Raw genomic sequence first — 7425 nt, 5'->3', positions numbered from 1 at the left:
TCATTGCGGCTTACAAATTATATGTACATACAATATATTATATTATTAGCATAGCATAATATTAGCATTATATATTGCTATATTGTACTATACCATCAAGCTGTAATATTATTAGTAATATTACATATAATATAAAATATATAATTAATATTATTATATTGTATTATTATTAGTATTATATTGTATTACATTATAATATTATTATCAACATTATATTTATATACAATATATTATATTATATTATATATTCCAATTCAAAGCAGAAAATGTGAGATTTTATTCAGCTGTGTGGAAAGGGCCTGACATCCTATACAAATGTTTTACTATGCAGATTTCTTCAGCTGCGGTCTTCTGTGGTTTTCTGAGGCTGAGAGAGTGTGACTTGAGCAGGGATTAGAATCCTGGTCTCCAGAGTCATAGTTCAGTGCTCAAAGCACTACACCACTCTGGCTTTCTAGTTGCTTCTTCACCTTGCTGTTGTGTGACTTCAAGTGTGACCCTAAGGTGTCCCTACCATGGGTTTTCTAGGGCTGCGATTGTGACTCATCCAAGGTCGCCTGGTGGCTTTCAGTGGCCAAGCAGGGATTTGAACACTGGTCTCCAGAGTCATAGTCAAATTACCGTGGATAATTAGGACTGCAGATAAAAGGAGCCGTGACCAGCAAGTGCAAGCTGAACCGAATGGGCCAAGATCAAGAAGCACTCACCAGGTTGAAGACAAGCCACAGAAGTTTATTCGATATGGCCAAAAGGAATGCTAGTACAAGCTTTAAATAATAATAATAATAATAAACTTTATTTTTATATCCCGCCCCATCTCCCCAAAGGGACTCGGGGCGGCTCACAACAGGGACAAGCCTGAAACAACAACACAACATATTTGACAAAAACTTAAAACATTCCAACGATACACAAAATAAAATAATGGACAACACATTAAAATCCAAGCAGATAAAATCAGAGTAATTAAAAGCAAACCAGCAGGGACAGGTTTCATAAAGTGCTGTATCATGGAAATGAGTAACAGTGATAAAGTGCCATACGCTTTTAAAACTTTAAAGTGTACAAGCATAAAACATACTGAGAAGGAAAGACATCTTAAATAGTTTGACAGGTATTCAAAACTCCTGCTCCTTCCCCTGATTGGCTGAGAGTGCTGTTCAACCCCACCACCACCACCACCACTACTACCCATCCATTTTTCAGATTACTCATAAATTTTCACTGCTTAACCAAATACCCATTCTATGTCTATGAGAAGCAAAAATTAAGAATCTCTCCAGAACTGCAAGCACTATCTCAACCAAATTTTGACAATTTACTCACACTGACATTACCTACCTTTCCACCAATTTACATAGCAAGAGCCAATATAGTGGAAGCAACCGAGTTGGCCCACCCACATCTGGCAAGCAAAGCCTAAAGCGCAATGGGGAATTGAAGGCCCCCATGAAGGAGACCAGACTTGGTGGGGGCAGTTGACTGGCTTCATGCCTTTGGGAATTTTGTTGCTGCCCCAGGATGGGGCCATTCTGGAAGAGGTGGTGTCGTCTTCCCCTGTGTCTGTGACTGTGGCCTTCAAGACTGTATTTTCACCTCACGTTAGGCTGCATATTGGGCCCTTCCTGGAAGAGGCTGTTTGCTTTGTTGCCACAGGAAGTGCCATTTTCTACAGTGTTTGAGAAGAGCTGCCAGGTCCTGCTTGCTCAGGCTCATAGTCTAGCCCCCTGAAAGACACAGAAGTTAAGCCATCACAATCTCTCAACCATTGAGTAAGGTACGCATACTCAGATTGAATATAAATCTTCAATATATATTACAGTAGAGTCTCACTTATCCAACATAAACGGGCCAGCAGAACGTTGGATAAGCAAATATGTTGGATAATAAGGAGGGATTAAGGAAAAGCCTATTAAACATCAAATTAGGTTATGATTTTACAATTTAAGCACCAAAACATCATGTTATACAACAAATTTGACAGAAAAAGTAGTTCAATTCATGGTAATGCTATGTCGTAATTACTGTATTTAAAAATTTAGTACCAAAATATCATGATGTATTGAAAACATTGTCTACAAAAATGCGTTGGATAATCCAGAATGTTGGATAAGCGAGTGTTGGATAAGTGAGACTCTACTGTACTTATATTCATCATGATGAATATCCTGGCAGTGTTTTCAGAGCTGTGTTTTGTCTTATGCCAAGCCTCATCCATTTGTGGGATTGTAATCCCAAAACATTCCATAAGAAAAACTTAAGTTTAAATGCAATTTATAGGAACCTCCGATGGCCTAGGGGATAAAAGCCTCGTGACTTGAAGGCTGGGTTGCTGACCTGAAGGCTGCCAGGTTCGAATCCCACCCAGGGAGAGCGCGGATGAGCTCCCTCTGTCAGCTCCAGCTCCATGCAGGGACATGAGAGAAGCCTCCCACAAGGATGGTAAAACATCAAAACATCCGGGTGTCCCCTGGGCAACGTCCTTGCAGACGGCCAATTTTCTCACTTCAGAAGCAACTCCGGTTGCTCCTGACACGAAAAAAATGCAATGTATGATGTGTCCAGGCATATAACAACTACGATCATTTGTGCTTGCTTTAAAAGTTTATAATTTAATTTCTTCTAATCTATCAAGTATTTTTTGAATAATTTGGTACCAGATTAAAGGTATTTTATGTAGGTTCTGAAAAAATTGATAATATGTATGGATCATTGCTCTTGATTTTTAGATATGTCAATTTAAAGTTAATATCAGTATATACATACATATATATGCCATATTTCAAAATTATTTATCTCTTATACTAATCAACATTTTTTGTGAAATTTGAACACAGTTATAAATTTTATTATGTAGTTACCCATGGAATTATCTTTAATAGTTTTCAAAATATTATTTTTTAAAAGCACATGAAATTAGTCACATATAAGAGCTCTCTTGCTCTTCCCCCTTTCAGAGCTCTCTTATGTCTACCTTCTTCAAAGCAGCTGTGGGTTATTCCTTAGCTGCTATTAGTGTTTCCTGTCATCCACCTGACTCTAGAAGATGCCTAAACGTCTATCAAAGCAACTGAATGTTTTTGAGTTCATGGCAAAAAAGAAAAACTCAAATATTGAAGATCAAGAAGACAGCAGGTTTGGAACCGTTGCAGCAGCTGGTACTGATGAAGACCCCAGAACTTGCACACTTGAACTGCAGGTGAAAACTGAGGAAACTGGAAACTGGCTCATGTAATCCAAGCCCTGCCAAAGAAACCTTGGAACAGGAGCAAAGACAAGAAGCTATGTCATTGACCTTGAAATTTATATGAACAGGACTGTTTCTAATGACCACATGAATGCTCAATTAGTGCAAAATCCACAAACTCCATTGCCAGGATATGTATTTCCTGTGGATAAGAAGAAGCATCTAAGTTTTCAACCCAAATGGATCAACAGATTTCCTTGGTTAGCCTACTCATTTCATCTACAAGTGCACTCTGTAAGTACTGTGTTGTGTTTCTAGGAGAAGTTGGGGGTAAAGGTGGCCATCAGTAGCTTGGTACATTGGTTGCTAAACCATTTGTGTGATGGAAAGATGCAATAAAAGTCTTCAATGGACACCAAAAACAGTATCATTACAACAACTTGTGCTTGACTGAAAGCTTCTTGCCAATTCACAGTGGAAAATGTCCTGATGTAACCCGTCATCACAATAAAGGAAAGCAGAAGAAAGCAGAAAGAAACTTCTGCCTATTGTGGAAACTACTGTCCTTTGTGGCTAACAAGAACTGGCTTTAAGAGGGAGAAATGATTCAGGACTTATTACCTGTGAAGAACCTTTGCACATTGATGGTAATTTCAGGGCCTTGTTGAGATCTCATGCCAGATTAGGAGACACTGACCTGAAAAGTCATTCCAAAACTCCAGCTATGAATGCCCAATATACTAATCCTCAAATACAAAATGAACTAATAAACATCAAGAGTGCCCACTGAAGTTTATCGACAGAGCCTGACTTCTGTCAAAAGTGTATTGACAGTTTCCAAGTGTTTCCAACAGACATTGTGGTATTTTTTGTAACCATAAATTACCAATTAAGAGTAATTTTCATTTTTTAAAGACTTGGATTTTTGTAAATAAAATTGAAATTTGATTTAAGTACAGTAGAGTCTCGCTTATCCAACGTAAACGGGCCAGCAGAACGTTGGATAAGCGAATATGTTGGATAATAAGGAGAGATTAAGGAAAAGCCCATTAAACATTAAATTAGGTTATGATTTTACAAATTAAGCAACAAAACATCATGTTATACAACAAATTTGACAGAAAAAATAGTTCAATACACAGTAATGCTATGTAGTAATTAGTGTATTTACGAATTTAGCACCAAAATATCATGATATATTGAAAACATTGACTACAAAAATGCGTTGGATAATCCAGAACGTTGGATAAGCGAGTGTTGGATAGGTGAGACTCTACTGTAAGTATATAAAATATAGAATGAATCATATAATTAAAATTGTTTTGTTTATGTTTTGTTTCATGATTTGCTAAAAAAAAATTCAACCTCCCCCCCCCCCCCCCGGCATTTTTTTCTAGCTACTAGCTTGCTTTCAAGCAGCCAGAAATTACATTTATCTGCCATCTCCCAACCCCATGGATGCCAATTTACTGTAAGTCTACTGTATTGTCTTCTATATTTCTATTTATGATTCTCTTCTTTCAGTTCAGTTCTGCTAAAAATCCTAGGTTCCATTCTCTGAAATGATATGCAGAAGAGAAGGTGAACCAGTGGATGAAAATGTTGGAGCCTGGAAAGTTATGTTCAAGGTTTAAGGAAAAAAATACAAATTCAGTTCCACTCCTGCTTTCTTTCCCCTGGTACATAACTGATTTCAGCTTCTTATTCTGACAGTAAAATAGACTACTTTTTGTATCTGCCTTTGTCCAGTTACTGGGAGTCAGAAACTTTTTCCATGAATCATGAAATTAAAAATAGATATGGAATTTCAGCAATATAAACAAGCCACTTATTTGCCTCCCTGTAGCGTAGCCTTGCGTTCACTCTGAAATTATCTCAAGCTAAAGTGCAAGTAACTTAATTTGTTCTTTTATTCCTATATTGTGGCCTGACCCCTCTCTGTTGTCATTGTCATATATTTTATGCAGTAAGAATGTTGGATAGGAAATTGTAAGAATTTTCCCCCTGTTTGTTGTAAAATTGTGTGTGTCATGTTTAATAATGGCAGTGAATATAAATAAACTATTAATATTGCCCAATTGAGATTGCTCATGATGATGAAATCCGATCGGTATGCCAACTCTTATCTGGGCAGGGCATTATTATATAAAAACACATGTTCATATCCAGAAGACGGAAGAGACGACAAAGGGTTCGGCTATTTTAGATCTGATCCAAACAACAGTAATGAACTGGCTAATGGGACAGAAATGGTGGGATCCTCAGGTGGGAGTGACCATGCTCTCCCTGAGTTTGTTATACAGTGAAAAGGAGAAATCAAGCCTAGTCACACACACACTCTAGACCAGGGGTCCCCAAACTAAGGCCTGGGGGCCGGATGCGGCCCTCCAAGGTCATTAACCTGGCCCCCGCCCTCAGTTTTATAATATAATATTTTTATATCAGTTTTAATAATATAATATATTGTATATACATATAATATTGATAATAATATGTTATACAACATAATATTAATAATAATACCATATAATATTAATTATATGTTATATATTACATATAATATTACAGTATAGTGGTATCGTTCAATATAGTAATATATAATGCTAATATTGTGTTATAATAATATAATATAATATAATATAATATAATATAATATAATATATTGTATGTACATACAGCTGCTCTGAGTCCCCTTCGGGGTGAGAAGGGTGGGATATAAATGTAGTAAATAAATGTAGTAAATGAATGAATAAATAATTTTGGACTTAGGTTCGCCCAAAGTCTGACATGACTTGAAGGCACACAACAACAACAATCCTAAATAACTTGGCCAGTAGCAGGCCCACACTTTCCATTGAAAACCTAATAGGTTTATGTTGGTTAAAATTGTTTTCATTTTTAGATATTGTATTGTTCTTTCATTGTTGTTGTTGTTGCACTACAAATAAGACATGTGCGGTATGCATAGGAATTTGTTTGTATTTTTTTTTCATATGATAATTTGGCCCCTCCACAGCCCTCTGCTTAAAAAGTTTGGGGACCCCTGCTCTAGACTTTAAGAAATGTAATTTTACTAAACTTAGGAAAGTACTAGGTGTGATTCCACAGGCAGGAATACTAAAAGAGAAAGGATTTCATGATAGATGGGAGTTTCTGAACAGTGAGATATTGGAGGCACAACTTCTGACAGTTACAATGAGGAAGAAAAATTGAAAGTGTCTAAAGTAGCCCAAATATATCACTAATGGACTTGCAAATGAGTTAAGGTTTACAAGAGGCATGTACAAGAAATGGAAAATGGGTAAAGTCACCAAAAAGGAATTTAAACATATAGCCAGCATTGGCCAGCCTTCCTGCCCTTTCTGAATTCCACTGAAACTGTGGAGAGTTCTGCGAATGGGAAGAGAAACACAGCAATGCACTACAATGCCCATCACATTCACTGCCACCGTGATTCCCAAACCACACTCCTACTAGTCAAGATTCCATTTGTCTTTCTGAGCAGAGAGATACAAGATTAATCGTGTCTCATAATGTATTTGGAAATTTGAAATATTTTTGTAAAATGCTTGAATGGAATGGCTTAAAGGAAGTTACTTGCACAGATAACATAATTCATTTGTCTGGATGTGTTACAAGAGACATTTGGTGGAATTTTTTCCCAACATGAAGCATTGTGATTCTGTTTAGCATCATCTTAAACCACAAGGGCTTCAAGATAAGGGTGAAATCAGCTCCCTGACTGTTCTGGGAAAAGAAACAGAGAGTGCCAGAGGTTATCCCAATCAGCTCAGGCTGCAATAAATAGCTTGTCAGTTGCAAATCCCCCTTGACAAAATGAAATTAACAGCAATCCATAGTATCTGTAGAAACATTGGAATTGTCTACCACTATTCTTCTATTGCCTTGAAATCTGTATTGGATGTAGCTAGTGCATTTGAAAAGAATTGAATATATACCAATTTTTGCATCAAAGTGTATTCAAAATATGTTATTGAGGACTTCCAGGGTAGTTGAATTTTGGATAGGAAGACAGATATTGAATAGCCTGCTCAAAACTGTATCATAAGCCACATGATAACCTCACAGCACTTTTTTGCCCAGTCTATCTGCCTAGGAAGTTAGAAAATGGTGTGGAGAAATCCCATGGTAAGCATAGCCCCATGATCCATGGAAGATCCTGTTCCGTCACATGGTTATCATGGTGTGAAATTACTTGAATGAGAAACTGGATGAAT

General features: G+C 37.0%; 1 protein-coding gene and 1 long non-coding RNA gene across 2 annotated transcripts in view; one reads left to right on the top strand and one right to left on the bottom strand.

The window, feature by feature from the left end:
- Positions 1 to 775: 775 nt before the first annotated feature.
- LOC134298486 (uncharacterized) overlaps positions 776 to 7425 on the bottom strand; it is a 49783-nt gene continuing 43133 nt past the window's right edge. The window contains exon 2 of the long non-coding RNA XR_010005588.1: positions 776 to 1727. This is a non-coding gene — a long non-coding RNA (uncharacterized LOC134298486). The remainder of the gene's footprint in view (positions 1728 to 7425) is intronic.
- pkig (cAMP-dependent protein kinase inhibitor gamma) overlaps positions 4641 to 7425 on the top strand; it is a 42690-nt gene continuing 39905 nt past the window's right edge. Inside the window, exon 1 of the mRNA XM_062978891.1 lies at positions 4641 to 4658. The gene's annotated coding sequence lies outside the window, so the exon portion shown is untranslated. The remainder of the gene's footprint in view (positions 4659 to 7425) is intronic.

The sequence above is a fragment of the Anolis carolinensis genome, chromosome 4 (assembly GCF_035594765.1).
Source record: "Anolis carolinensis isolate JA03-04 chromosome 4, rAnoCar3.1.pri, whole genome shotgun sequence".
Lineage (NCBI taxonomy): Eukaryota > Metazoa > Chordata > Lepidosauria > Squamata > Dactyloidae > Anolis > Anolis carolinensis.
This window is presented reverse-complemented; position numbering and strand designations above follow the sequence as displayed.